The sequence below is a fragment of the Canis lupus genome, chromosome 20 (genome assembly GCF_048164855.1).
Source record: "Canis lupus baileyi chromosome 20, mCanLup2.hap1, whole genome shotgun sequence".
NCBI lineage: Eukaryota > Metazoa > Chordata > Mammalia > Carnivora > Canidae > Canis > Canis lupus.
Window position 1 is genome coordinate 25,911,408 of NC_132857.1, and position 16,043 is coordinate 25,927,450.

Sequence of the window (16,043 nt, forward strand, 5' to 3'; positions counted from 1 at the left end):
ACACCTGGATTTGTGATCTCTTAAATCCACCTGCTTCTCTGCTAGAGTTTTAGAAATCCACTGTTGGAATGTCAAAGTTGATTATGTAATATCATCAGAACTCTACACCCAAAAGTACCTGGCATAGTCCCTTTCATGGGGGTACTGAGACAGTTCTTTATGGAAGAGGAAACTCTCAGGCCAATAGCTATAGCATCAGAATACAATAAAAAACTATCTGTGGAAAACTTAAGGTGGCTATGATTAAATTACTACTAATAATTTTAAAAGTGAAAGAAGATAGTTAATATTACAGCTAATTTATTAAAATGAATGAGCATAATCTCTACAGAAAAAACTTCAGATATAATATGTAATAATCCTGGAGTTCCCTGGGTGGCTCAGGGGTCCTGCCTTTGGTCCAGGGCATGATCCTGGAGTCCCGGGATCGAGTCCCACGTCAGGCTCCTGGCTTGGAGCCTGCTTCTCCCCCTGCCTGTGTCTCTGCGTCTCTCTCTCTCTCTCTGTCTCTCTCTCTCTCTCTGTGTCTATCATGAATAAATAAATAAAATCTTTTAAAAAATAATATGTAATAATCCTGACAAGCTTATTATGAATAGACCAACCATGTAGTTAGAATACCAAGAATATCTATAAAGAGGTTAAATAAGTCTGGAGCAGATCCTAAACATCTGTATATTAATATAATTGCATAGGTTACATTATTTCAATCCCCAGTTGAAAATTACTGGCCTCTAAATTGCTAGATTCAAATTAAAGAAGTAAAGCAACCAATTTAACATTTAAAAATAAATGAAATCATCACTTATAACATTATATTATTGTCATATAGGCAAAGTAGCACCAGTACTCTGATGCAAGGGCATTGGTAATTCTCTAGGAGGTTTCCATAAAGCATACAATTTCTGAAGTATTTATGTTAACATTTTATCCATTATTTTTTTTAAGATTTTATTTATTTATTCATGAGAGGCACAGAGAGAGAGAGACAGAGACACAGGCAGAGGGAGAAGCAGGCTCCATGCAGGGAGCCTGACATGGGACTCGATCCTGGGTCTCCAGGATCACACCCTGGGCTGAAGGCGGTGCTAAACCGCTGGGCCACTGGGGCTGCCTTATCCATTCATTTTTAACCTAGGAACGTCAGGCATCTCTCTAATTTGGCATCTCTTCCCATTCAACTCATCTGTGATAACACATCAAATAAAGCTAAACATTTCTAGCACTTGTCTTTTTCACAAGATGAAAGAACAAATGCTTTATGATTTTCCAAGGACCCTGTAGGAAATATCAAAGGCAGTTTCAGGTTCTAAGGATTTAATTTTGGAAGGGCAAAATATCAAAAGTTGTCAAGAGATTTGAACGCTGATTAAGATAAGATCATGCATTACTGAAGAATACTTGACTAGATGTTTAACCAAAGTAACAAAATATTTCTAAAATAAACACAATTGTAAGGAATCTTAGCTCTTTTCTAACTAAGAAACTTTTGATCTGAGGTAATCAGAGACATGGCAAAGTCAACAGAAAACACAAAGAATGATTTTCATAATATATCGAATCTCTGCTGTCTAGGCAGATGACACAGAAAGCAACAAATAACCTTCTCCAACTTCTTATTAAGAGCAAATCAATAATCCAAGAAAATTTTGTCATTTTAACAAAGAAAACCAAATCTTTTTTACATCAGTATAATATTCAATACTACAGCTCCTTTTGCAAGTCTTATAAAACCTACCAACTCTTCATCAGTTTTGACCGTAGCAAGTTGAATTCTTCCCTTACAATCTTCTAGTTCTGTGTATATCCCTTATGTTACACTTCTCAAGATGGGAAAAGGAAACACAGTTTTTAACAGGCCCAATTATATGTTTGTAGTCTCTCTGTAGCAATAAAAAATAAGAACACTTAAATTTAAATTATGTTTAGTAATCAATAAACGATTCAGTATTCTATCATATTGAAATAATCTAAATATCTATTGAATATCCACTAGTTAACTGCAAGGTTGAGTGACACAAAAATCTTAGAAACTATCTTCAGGCTAACATACCTAGTGTTGAAAGAGAGTTTGTCAGAATAATGACTCAGTTTTGTTAAATACATGTACATTTTTCATAATGGTAAACATTTAGTAAAAGTAATGCTAGCTTATACAATCAGTAAGCCCTTATAAGTTTAGGAAGAACATACCCAAGTAGAATAAAAACCTACACATATATTATTTGGCATTGGTAATTATTTAACATAGAGAAGACATAGTTTCGTTTATTAAGTCAAATATTAAACTAGTATTGCCTGTCAAAGATTCACCTAAATTATCTGAACTTGAATAGTTAAAACTGTTTCTGAGTCATATTTTTTTCACATTGAAGATATTTGATGTTCTGGCACCTGGGTGGCTCAGTCGATTAAGTATCAGCCATCGGCTCAGGTCATGATCCCTGTTCAGCAGAGAGCCTGCTTCTCCCTCTACCCCTTCCCCCCCACTCATGCCCTCTCTCACTCTGGCTCTCAAATAAATAAATAAAATCTTAAAAAAAGAAAAGAAAATATTTGAGGTTCAATTTCTTTAACTTCTTATAATATTAGGAATATTCAGTTACTACAAATGATTATTTTTAAGCTGATCAGAAAAGAGCTCCTTTAAGAGAATTTATAATCTAATTTGGTAATACTGCCTGAAGTTAGGAAAATATTATATATTTGCACAATGAGAAGCAAAGTCCTTTCTGAATTACAGTCAGGTGAACATACAGAGAAAGTTTATAAGCTTCATTTATAAAATTTCAGCCATTTTACATGCATACAAAACTCACCAGTCCAGATACCACCTCCTGGTGGGCATGGAATTCTTAATTGACTTGAGCTTAAGATAGACAAACAGACAAGCAGAAGACTAACAAACCAGATTCTCTGCCATCTTCACTCAACAGTTTTCAGAGATCACCAAATGGTCAGACCATGAAACCAAAAGAAGTCAGCACCAGAAATTAAGTGAGCACTCAAAAGGAATCGAAATCAAATCCTTACCATGCTCCTGCTGGACACAAGTCCGGAGCTCAGGACCATAAGCCTGACACACTATTGTTTCTGAATCACCAATCAGGAAGGAGAGACTCATCACCATCACCTGGGGGGACCAAATTGGGATCTGAAGGCTGGCTCTGGGACGGCACAAATCACAGCACTAAAACCACTAAAGATGAAGTGCACTGGGCAATTGAGATGGTTTGATTTAAGCCATTGCAATAGGGAGAAAAGTCGCAGAGAAAAGAGAGAAAATTTGCGGTTTTATTAAACAAGGGAGTCTTGCAGAAGGACAGAAGTGGTCTTATCTCAAGATATGGGAGATAAGGGTGGTCCTTTGTATTCTCAGAATACAGAAGGATCACAAAAGGAGGGAGGTTTTTCTGTTTTCTGGGAAACAGGGCTCAGCTAACATTCAACATTGTTGAATTGTTCTTTTCTATGTCGAGAGGAGATTATGTAGATTTGGGATTATTTTTCCTGAAGTGTTTAATGGAATTCAACAGTAGAATTATCTAGGCCTGGGGAAACTTGCTGTTGTGGTCTTTTTTTTTTTTTTTTTTTCAGTCGATCTAACTAGAGGTTTGTCAATTTTATTGACTTTCCAAAGAACCAACTTTTGGCCTCATTCACTTTTTTTCTGTTTTTCTGTTTTTAATCTCATTGATTTCTTCTCTTACCATTATTATTCCCTGTCTTCTGCTTTCTTTGGTTTTTTTGCTGTTTTTTCCTAATTTCTTAAAGGTATAAGTGTAAATAGTTAATTTGAAACCTTTCATCTTTTCTCACAGAAGCATTTAAACTTGAGTCTCCCTCTTAAGCACTGCGTTAGCTATATCTCACAAATTTTGATGTTATATTTTTATTTAATTTAAAATATTTCTTAGTTTCCCTTGTGACTTCTTTTATCTGTAAATTACGTTGATTTTTTTAAAATTTCCAAATACTTAGGAATTCTTCCAAATATCTTTTATTGATTTCTACTTTAATTCAATTATGTTCAAATAATTTAATTCAAATATGTTCAATAGAGAACATATTTTCTATGACTTATTTCCTTTAAAATTTTTAAAGCTTGATTTTATGGCACAGAGTATGGTCTATCTTGGTTAATGTCTTAAAAGATCGTTTTCATTTTTATATAAGGAGAAAAATTAGGAGTCCATCCTGAACTGCACTGGGCTGAAGTTCCCACATATTGGAGTAACTAATTAACACCAGCCAAAATGAAGCATCACTCAAGCCTTTGATCACTCACTATGATATATAAGGAAGACGACAAAGCACTGGCTCCCCCAGTGTTTCATTTCCCCAAGTATCAGAGCTGGTGGGGAGAATGTCTCAGTGCTGAGAGAGGATAGAACAAAAGACTCCTGACTTGTTATGGACAGGGGGCCAGGGTTGGGAGCAGAAGTGCTAGGTCCTGAGTCAAAGTGAAGAAAAGAGTCTTCAAGGTTTCTCTCCTCACTACTATTATAAGGAAGTGTCTGTAGAAGCACCTGAGTAAGGCCTTGCCTGAAGGCCCCAAATAAAGAGATCTCCAAACAGAGGCACCTAGGCTAGGAATGCAAGTATATGTGGAAGCATAGCTGGCCAAGATGCCTGAGCCCTGACTACAACTCCCTTCAGAGACTGCAGGTGTAATTGCCTGTGATCAGACCTGAAAGTTCCAATATAGATTTCTGGCCAGAAGGCAGACTCCCTAGAGTCTCTTGTGGTTATCTAAGCAACACATGACAGTGGCCATGAACTAAAACACTAATAGTAGGGGAAGACTTGAAAGCAGACCTCACAGATGTGGAGTAGGAGATGTTGCCAAAACTTGGTAATAGATTGGTGTCATGGGTTGGGTTACCTGAGAAACAGACTCAGACACAATCAATATCTATGAAATGAGAGGAAGGACATTCAGAGTGGTCTTGATTTGGGCCAAGATGGCTAGACCTCTATCCTTCCACATAGACTGACGGACCACTGGATAGAGCAGCAAAGCCCTGGATAAGGTGGCTCCCTAAGGCTATGACAGTCCCTACAGGGACTGTCACTGAAGGCTACCATCACTTTCCAGCATTGGGCAGGAAGTCCTTTGTCTATGACAAAGGTGTTTGACTTGGATGCCTGGGTAGATGGAGATACTCTCTCTAAGATAAGTAGTCCAGGACAAACAGGTTTAGGGAAGGAAGATGCTGACCTAAGTTCTGAACATGTTGACAACTTGGGAATCAATAAACAGCGGGGATCAGATCCCCTTCTTCTGAGTGTACAAAGAATTGCATTTGTCATGCTTTTATTTGCGAGTGCTTTGACATCTTGGGGCCTTGCCAACACTGGAGAGAAAGCCACTCCCAGGCTGCCTCTTTCCTGGGAACAAACACTCATCTGAGCCATTTTCTTTCTTTCTTTATTTTTTTTAAAGATTTTATCCATCTATTCATGACAAACACAGAGAGAGAGGCAGAGACACAGGCGGAGGGAGAAGCCGGCTCCATGCAAGGAGCCCAATGCAGGACTCAATTCTGGGTCTCCAGGATCACACCCCAGGCCGAAGGTGGCGCTAAACCACTGGGCCACTGGGGCTGCCCTGAGCCATTCTCTTTTTTATTTATTATTTATTTATTTATTTATTTATTTATTTATTTATTTATTTATTTTTATGGGGCAGCCCGGGTGGCTCAGTGGTTTATTTTTTTTTAATAATAAATTTATTTTTTATTGGTGTTCAATTTGCTAACCTACAGAATAACACCCAGTGCTCATCCCGTCAAGTGCCCCCCTCAGTGCCCGTCACCCATTCACTCCCACCCCCCGCCCTCCTCCCCTTCCACCACCCCTAGTTCGTTTCCCACAGTTAGGAGTCTTTATGTTCTGTCTCCCTTTCTGATATTTCCTACCCATTTCTTCTCCCTTCCCTTCTCTTCCCTTTCACTATTATTTATATTCCCCAAATGAATGAGAACATATAATGTTTGTCCTTCTCCGATTGACTCATTTCACTCAGCATAATACCCTCCAGTCCATCCACGTTGAAGCAAATGGTGGGTATTTGTCATTTCTAATGGCTGAGTAATATTCCATTGTATACATAGACCACATCTTCTTTATCCATTCATCTTTCGTTGGACACCGAGGCTCCTTCCACATGCAGAAGAATGAAACTAGACCACTCGCTTGCACCAGACACAAAGATAAACTCAAAATGGATGAAAGATCTAAATGTGAGACAAGATTCCATCAAAATCCTAGAGGAGAACACAGGCAACACCCTTTTTGAACTTGGCCACAGTAACTTCTTGCAAGATACATCCACGAAGGCAGAAGAAACAAAAGCAAAAATGAACTATTGGGACTCCATCAAGAGTCATTCTCTTTAAATGCAGGCTAACCAATCCAGAGCTCACTCTCCCAACCACCTCCTTTTTGGGGCTCTTACACTCAGCACCGCTGTCCTCCAGCCTTAATCATCCCAGGCTCAGAGACCAGGCAACTGGAGGCAATCTCTAGACCCCAGCATCTGCTGAAATTATTCAAACTAGTTAAGTCTAAGCCTGGTTACTCCATGTCACCTTGCTTTCCCCACTGAAACCACCCATGTTTCCCCTACTCTGTGCTACCTAACATTGGTGCTTCCCACATGTAGCCCTGTGTGGCAGATCATCTTTCCTATGTGTAGGAAACTGTATTAACTTATGCCTTCATGACAGTCATTTCCTTGTCCACGTGTCTTACTGTATCTGATGAAAACAAATCCGGACATTTTAACACACTAATTTAGGTGATCCAGACCTGAGGGTTAGACACCTCTCCACCCACCCTCTGCAGTCAATAGTTGAAAGAACACTGTACAAATGAGGAAGAGAAAGAAGAAATGGCACATTAAGGATTTTTCTATGTTGTCCCCACAACCATCCTATTTCATAAATAAGAGAAGTGGGAGCTCACAGAGTTTAACTAACTTACAGTGATAACATTACACAGCTGACTAATTATTTTCGAGTTGACCTCAGGTCTATCAGATTTCCATGTTTGTTCCATTCTAGCTGTCTCTAATCTGGGGCTTCTGTTTGGTCTTTGAAAAATAAGGAAATTGATGCATGGGGAGCTTGTCCAAGGCCATTCGTATGAAAGTGAAGCTCGAAACATATATCCCAGAGTATGTGGCCTGGAGCACCAGTCTTGATCAATGTTCAGTGAAAGAGAAATCCATAGATCAAATCAGTTTGGAAAATGCAGGTTACAGTGTCTCAGAACCATAATTTTCTAATTTTTATGTAGTGCTTTTTTATTTCATAATTCTTATGTGTGTGCATGTGTGTATGTGTGCACATGTATGTGTATGTCTGAGGAACACAGGAGAAATGCTGACTTCACTGTTCAGTTTCTTGCCTGCATCTGCCCCGTGGGGTGCCGTAAGCCATTCCTAGACTCTGAGGTTAGGCTGTAGGGTGAGAAGTTATAAAGGAACTTCTGAATTATGCTCACTAGAATCAGCTGGTAATAGTGCCAGCAACTAACTGACTTTGATGGGCAGAGTAAAAATGAAGGTGGAAACTCTTCCTCCAGGAAATTTCAGAAAATCATATAGACAGTTCTCAATGAATCTAAAAGTCTTTTTTTTTTTTTTTTTTTTTTATTTATTTATGATAGTCACACAGACAGAGAGAGAGACAGAGAGGCAGAGACATAGGCAGAAGGAGAAGCAGGCTCCATGCACCGGGAGCCCGACGTGGGATTCGATCCCGGGTCTCCAGGATCGCGCCCTGGGCCAAAGGCAGGCGCCAAACCGCTGCGCCACCCAGGGATCCCTGAATCTAAAAGTCTTAACTGAAAACCTGACATATGTTAAGATCCACTGAAGAAGAAAGGATGGGCTCCCATAGACTAGAGGCAAGTGATTTAAAATAAGAGATACTAGTTTAGGCAAAAGAAGGGATATGATATAAGAAAGCCAGAATGCAGTCTAGGAATCTGGTAGGTGCTTATGTGTCTTGTGTGTGTGTGTCTGTGCGTGCATGTGTGTGTGTGTGTGTGTGTGTGTGTGTGTGTGTGTGTGTGGTGTCTTATGCTGCTTTTCTCTGCATCAGCTTCCTTCTTAGTCTGTTTAGAAAAGAAAGTAGTACCTTCTGCAGGTTTCCTGAAGCAGCCCACAGTGTCCAAGGTCAAATGTTACAGTCTGTTCTCATAGAGAAGTCAAGCGTCTCTCATTCCCAGTTAGAGTTAGAGATCCTTTGAGGAGGATCCTGATTACCTTAGCGTGTGTAATCATCTGAAGCCAGCACAGTCATAATTGCCTATGTGAGCCAGACAGACATTCCAAGAGGTATGTACAGCAGGGAGTTCCTAGTCTCATTAAAAAGCTGCTATTTATACACAAAAAGCAATGGAGACACTGTTGCTAGAAAGCATAGCTCAGACACCCCTGCTAAGGAGGCTGAAGGGAGAGAGGATCCTGTGTAGGCTGGAGAGGTTGACTTTGAGGGGTTTGAGCCTGAGGAATGTGGAAGTGCAGCAGGTCTGTACACCGGAGGCAGAAGGGAGCTGGCAGGGGACTGCAGGATAGAGCTCAGGACCTCCACTACCAAACTCATGGGCAGACTGGTTTGGAGCCCAGTAAAAAGAGCTCTCCTTTGGATATGCTTCATTTCATCAGTGCCTCTGCCTCCTTTCAGATTGCAGCCATCTGCCCCAAGAGAAAAGGATTTTAAAGGCACTAACTGATGTGAGAGACAGGTGAAATTTTGGGAAAATAATTGGCAAGTAAGTGCCTAATAATTGTTCGCAAGTACCTGCTCTCCCAGATTACCCCTTCATCTGGCTTCTCCTTTCTCCTGCTTCAGGCAATTTAGCAGGTTTTAAAACAGTCTTCTCCACCTCCCTCCCTCAACACTGTCTGTAGTGCCTTGGGGTGCACTGCCCCAGGTGGTCTGCATTAATGGAGGGGTGAAGTCAGGAAGAGCACTTCCCTGGCCTTGAAGCAGCAACAGGGAGAATGAGACCCCTTCAGGGTACTGTTGCATCTCACCCACATCTCGAGTAGACCCACTCTTCTGTACTTCCAATAAGGCTTTCTTTAAGCATGTCTGCCATGGTGCTGTAGCAGCCCCATGACCAATGACAAGAGTGCAGCCAGTGTGCACAGGCAGACAGTGTAGGGGCACTGACCTTGCGCTGTGCGGCTCATGCTAGCCCATGAACATGGGGCCAGGACACAGCCCAAGGCACAGAGTGCAGCCCAAGGATGTACTGCACCATTCTGACCCTGGATGCATCTATGCAGGGCCACAGGGAGACAGCTCCATGAGGCCAGAAGGCAGCCAGCTTTCTTGCTGTTCAAGATCCAAACACGATGGTGATTCTTATTACGTAGAATAATTTCCCCGTTCTTTTGGGGGGTCCTAGGCAGAGAGCCTGCAGACCTTCAACAGTGGATGTTATGAACTATGTCAAGGCCACATTAGGTGTGGATTTTAATGGAGAAGCAGCTTGTGAATGTGGCAAAAGATGTGGATTAATGTTCTATGTGTCAAGATAAAATTTTATCTTTTGATTTTTAAAAAAGATTTTATTTATTTTTTTGAGAGAGAGTAAGTATAAGCCAGGAGGAAAGGCAGAGGGAGAGGGAGAAGGAGACTTCTCACGGATCAGGGAGCCTGATGTGAGGTTTAATCCCAGGACCCGAGGGTCATGACCAGAGCTGAAGGCAGACGCTTAACCAACTGAGCCGCCCAGGTACCCCTCCTCTGATGTTTTACTTTTCATCAACTATTATTACAAAAGCAATGTATGTTTGTTATAGAATTTTGTTTGAAAAACCACTCATAATCTCCTAACCTAGAAATCATTGCTATTAACATTTTAGTGTATATTTGGCCAACTGTTATTCCATCTATAAAATTTTTTATTTATTTATTTTTTTAATTTTTATTTATTTATGATAGTCACAGAGAGAGAAAAAGAGAGAGACAGAGACACAGGCAGAGGGAGAAGCAGGCTCCATGCACTGGGAGCCCGATGTGGGATTCGATCATGGGTCTTCAGGATCGCGCCCTGGGCCAAAGGCAGGCGCCAAACCGCTGCACCACCCAGGGATCCCTATAAAATTTTTTATTAACAAAATAGAGCTCCTACTGTATGTTTTGTTTCAGCATGTATTTTTTTCCCTCCACTTAATATATTGTGGCTTCTCTGGATGTCATTAAATATTCCTATTATTTTCATGGCTACATTTTATGGACATATCATAATAGTTTTAGTTTATATTCTATTATTAAACATTTAGGTCTTATTTACAATTTTTTAGTGTTTTAAACAGCACCTTAATGGGTGTCCTCCACATATATCTTTGTATTCTTCCATGATTATTTTCTTTCTTTTTTTTTATATATTATTTATTTATGATAGTCACACAGAGAGAAAGAGAGGCAGAGACACAGGCAGAGGGAGAAGCAGGTCCATGCACCAGGAGCCCGACGTGGGATTTGATCCTGGGTCTCCAGGATCGCGCCCTGGGCCAAAGGCAGGCGCCAAACCGCTGCACCACCCAGGGATCCCCCATGATTATTTTCTTAAGCCAAACTTCTAGAAATAGATTTGCTGAGTCAAAATGTATCTAAAATTTTAAGGTTTCTGATAATTCGAATTAAACTTTGATTGCAATCTTATTTACCTTGCTACAAATCTCTAGAACAGGATTATATTCTATATTTTCAATAATATATTAAAGCCAATAAATTTGTTATGAAACTACACTACATCATAAATAAGATGTTTTATAAAACATTTAATAGAAGCACATTATATTGTTAGCAATGAGAATGACTATGATAAAAAAATCTAAGAATGAAAAAGCATAAATAGGACAAAATTACCTGTAATCCCTTTTCCCAATTAGATTTATTCTTAACATTTTAGTATTTTCCTTCCATATTTTTTTTCTATTCATTTAAACAGAACTGAGATCATTCTATACCCTTCATTTGGTACTTCTGCTGGTATGATTTGTGTGTAGTAAAGTGCGCTTGGCCTTCTCCATCAGGTTTTTGATGACAGGGCATATGTTTTATCCCTCCTTATGGCCCAACATTGCATAGCACTGTCACAAACACCAAGCAGATGCTCTATATAGACCTTCTCTGAACAGATTTGAGAGTCAGGAAAAGCAAAGGTAAAATCAGTCTTGTGACCATATGGGTGGGGAATTACTGCCATGTAGTTAAGCCTCAGAGCCTCTGCCCTTCCAGGATTATCTTACATTGCTGCTTCTCAGAAGTCAGGAGAAAAGCAGTTCCCTATACACAAATCCCTTTGCACTTCTGTCAGCAAACACAGTGATCATTTCCCCTACACACTTCCACACTACTTTACTGGGAGCTTCCTAACCCCTGCTGTGTTGGGATCCATTCAAATTTGCAGCTTTGGAACGTAGAGAGGTTTAGAACCTCTTTTTGGTTTCACATAAGCTTTTAGGGTTTGGCACATTCCAGAAAAATATTTTATACATTAAATGAATTGTTATGCAAACACAGCTCAGCCTTCTGAAGATGAGCAAATTGCTAATTCTATTGAAAAAAAAAATATTCTGAATGGCCAAGGACTACATAGTAAATTCTTTCTGCTTGAATATTTTTGCATTTTTATCCTAAATTTGAGTGCATTTATTTCCCCTTTCTATAAATGAGCCTAGAGACTTTGATATATTTTTTCTTTATAATTAAGTGTCAGCAGATATTGTAACAGTTTTTGTAATAAAGTAGACCTAGCATGGGCTTCAAGGTCAGACCCAGCTGAGATTAAGCCCTGGCTCCAGCCTTGGTGAACTGCTTGGCCTGGGGCAGGTTATTTAATCTGGTGCCTGAATTTTCTCATCTCTAGAATAGGACTAACGATACTCCATTGGTTGAAATATTGAATGCAAAGTTCCTAACACAGTATTTGGCATATAGTAGATGCTTAATCAGTGCTTAATATTTTCTTCTGCTTTCCCTAACACCATCACCAATGGTTATGATCTACGACTGAAGTTAACATCCCAGATATCAGCACTGTGGCCAAGAACCATGGGAGAAAAGGCATAGGAAATTAGCACATAAATAATGATCTTAATAGGTTACATTTTTTAACAAATCCTTAATAGCAGTTAGTTTTGTTTTCATTTTTTGTTAAAGACTTTTTTATTTTAGAGAGAAAGAGAGAGAGAGCATGCACAAGTGGGTGAAAGGGCAGAGAGAGAGGGAGAGAGAAAGAGTCTCAAGCAGACTCCCCACAGTGCATAGAGTGTGATACAGGGCTTGATCTCACAACCCTGAGACCATAACCTGGACCAAAATCGAGAGCTAGGTGCTTAACTGACTGAGCCATCCAGGAACCCTGTCTTTATTTATTTTCTGCTGAAAATTGACTATATCCAAAATTTAGGTTTCTCTCTATGCAGCTCAATTGTTTCTTTTTCTTCTTGCGGCTAGGGGGAAAGTATGTTTATTAACAGTGTTAAGAGGTATATAAAACATCCTTGGGTAGAAGTGTTTTGGGTGTTGGTAAAAAAAAAAAAGATTTTTTTTAAACATTCATCAATCTGGTATTTTCCATGATTTCTCTTGAGATTTAATTTCTTATTAGCTTCTTGATGAGTTTAAAGTCTTAGAAGCTGCAATTCAGCTAATGTTTTATGTAAAAATAAAATTATATCTTCCAGTTCTTCCAGCTCGTAAGCTGAGATAACCTTAAAACTTATTTGCTGTATATGTTTCAAAAATTTACCTGAACTGCATAGCAGTAGAAGAGAGCTTCCAACTGCCAGCATCGGGAGGCTCTGAAGATGACAATAGACAATAATACACTCTGACACTATAGTTGATGAGGAAAAGGGGGGTATTTGCCTGAAATCATAGTGGCTAGAGTTGTTGTTATCCACTTGGGAACAGAGGATCAGGCCTTTCACCTATACAAGGCATGAGATAGGACTAAAACTCTTACTCAAAACCGAGGCCCTGTAAGAGCTTGAACTATCAGTAGGAGGGTGGATTTTTTTTTTAATTCCATTCAACTCTTGCTCTCTGGGTTCTGGGTCTGTATTAGTAAAAAAAAAAAAAAATAGACTCTTTGAGAATTTAAAATCTTGGGCCTATACATTACATGGATATAGGGTTCATTTTTACATCAACTCATGCAGTCTGAGAACCTACAAATTGGGAAATCATCTAAAAATCAGTCCTATTTAGTGGTAACACAGGGTATTTGAGAAACATTCATATATCTAAAGGTATTCCAAAAGGAAAATAAGTAGAGTAAGAAATGATATTTGAAGCATTCATGGCTACAAATTTTCTAAAATAGATAAAGATATGAATGTTTAATTCAACAATCACAATTAGCTGTTCATCATAATGAAACTCCAGTATACCAAAGGCAAGTAGGAGATATTAAAAGCAACCAAGCAGAGAGAACTCTAGAACACTACTAGAGTAAAAGCCTACTTCTTAGCAGTAACAAAATAATAACTTCACTAATAACTTCAAAGTACTTCAAAGTGCTAATAATAATGCCTTATCCAAATAAAGTATCATTCAAGAGTGAAGTTAAAATAAATATATGAAGGCCCTTCATCTTTTCTATTGCAAGCTTAAGGCTATATTTTTTCCTTCAACCAGATTAAGTTGCATTAGAGACGTTTCTATTATTTGCATTACCATTCAGTTCAAAATTTTTTCTAATTTATATCTAAATATCTTCTTTGGCCCATGGGTTATTCAGAAGTGTATTATTAGTCTAAATATATGTGGATTTTCTAATTAGATTTTTGTCCTTAATTTCTGACTTATTGCCTTCAACAAAGATAGAATACACATTATTTTCAAGTACATAAAAAACACTGAAAATCAATCATGTTTTAACAAATTAAGAAGGATTGAAATCATGCAAATTCGTTTCTATGTCTTAATGCAAATAAGTCAGTAAGTCAAGTCTTACTATATTTATTTGTCTACTTATTCTATCAGATGCTGAGAAAGTATGCTTAGATTTTTCAATCAGGATTTTTAATGTTTCTAATTGCTTTAAATATTTAGGAGCTATGTTATTAGGAACATACAAATTTGATTTGGATTATATCATCCTTAAAAATGAACTTTTTGCTAATATTAAAGTTCTTCTTTATCTCCAATAATGTTTTTTGCCTTAACATCTACCTTGGTATAAAGAGAGCAGCATTAGCTTCCTTTTGGTAGTGTTTGTATGACATTAAAGCTTCCATTCTTTTAAATGTAATGTTTCTATTAGTTTAAACATAACTCTTATAAATAGCAAGTTAAGAGAGTTTTAAAATGCAATATGAAAGGCTCTCTTTTAATTGAAATATTTAGGGCAGAGCAAGATGGTGGAAGAGTAGGGGTCCTAAACTCAACTTGTCCCACCAACATACCTAAATAACTTTCAAAACATCCTAAACACCTATGCATTTGACCTGAGATTTAAAGAGAGAACAGCCATAACGCTACAGAGAGAAGGGTTTTACCTTATAGCAAGAATCATCTAAGGTGAAATTTACTAAGGTCGTGGTTGATATTATTGACTCAGCCTGCTCATACAGCCACACTGCACTGAGCAAAATGACTAGAATGACTAGAATGAAGAATTCACCACAAAAGAAAGAAGCAGAAATAGTACTCTCTGCCACAGAGTTACAGAATATAGATTACAATTCGATGTCAGAAATTCAATTCAGAAGCACAAGTATAAAGCTACTGGTGGCTCTGGAAAAAAGCATAAAAGACTCTAGAGACTTTGTTACTGCAGAATTTAGATCTAATTTGGTCGAAATTAAAAACAACTTAAATGAGATGCAATCCAAACTGAATGTCCTAAACACTAGGGTTAATAAGATGGAAGAAAGAATGAGTGACAAGGAAGACAAGTTGATGGCAAGAAAGGAAGCTGAGGACAAAAGAGAAAAAAAATTAAGAGACCATGAGGAAAGGCTTAGGGAAATAAATGATAGCCTCAGAAGGAAGAATCTACGTATAATTGGAATTCCAGAAAATGTCAAGAGGGACAGAGGGCCACAAAGCATATTTGAACAAATATTCATGATTGTGAATGGTGAAACTTGCAAATTCCAAAGATAAAAAGAAAATCCTTAAAGCAGTGAGAGAAAAGAGATTCTTAATTTATATAGGGAGAAATATCAGATTAACAGCAGACCTCTCCACAGAGACCTGGCAGGTCAGAAAGGGCTGGCATGGTATATTCAGGGTCCCAAATGGGAAGAACCTGCAGCCAAGAATACTTTATCCAGCAAGGCTCTCATTCAGAATAGAAGGAGAGAGAAAGAGCTTCCAAGATAGGCAGAAACTGAAAGACTATGTGACCGTCAAACCCACTCTGCGAGAAATAGTAAGGGGGACTCTGTAAAAGAAAGAGGAAGCCCAAAGAAATAATCCACAGAAACAGGGACTGAATAGATATTACAAGGACACAAAACTCATATCTTTCAATAGGTACTCTGAATGTGAATGGGCTAAATGATCCCATCAAAAGACACAGGGTTTCAGACTGGATAAAAAAGCAAGACCCATCTATTTGCTGTCTACAAGAGATTCATTTTAGACCTAAAGACACATCCAGCCTGAACATGAAAGGTTGGAGAACCATTTACCATTCAATTGGTCCTCAAAAGAAAGCTGGGATAGCAATCTTCAATCAGATAAATTAAAGTTCATTCCAAAGACTGTAATAGGAAATGAAGAGGGACACTATATCAAACTTAAAGGCTTTATCCAACAAGAGTACCTAACAAACATGAATATTTATTTCCCTAATGTGGGAGCTGCCAAGGATATCAATCAATTAATAACTAAAATAAAGACATACTTAGATAATAATACACTAATAGTAGGAAATTTCAACACAGCACTTACTGCAAAAGACAGACATTCTAAGCAGAACGTCACCAAAGAAACAAGGGCTTTAAATGATACACTCCAGAATAGACCACATACTGGGTCACAATTCAGATCTCAACA

The 16,043-nt window shown here is 38.5% G+C and overlaps 1 protein-coding gene across 1 annotated transcript in view; it reads left to right on the forward strand.

The window, feature by feature from the left end:
* Positions 1–16,043, forward strand: part of ARHGEF4 (Rho guanine nucleotide exchange factor 4) — an 87,868-nt gene that overhangs the window by 7,353 nt on the left and 64,472 nt on the right. The window lies entirely within an intron of this gene.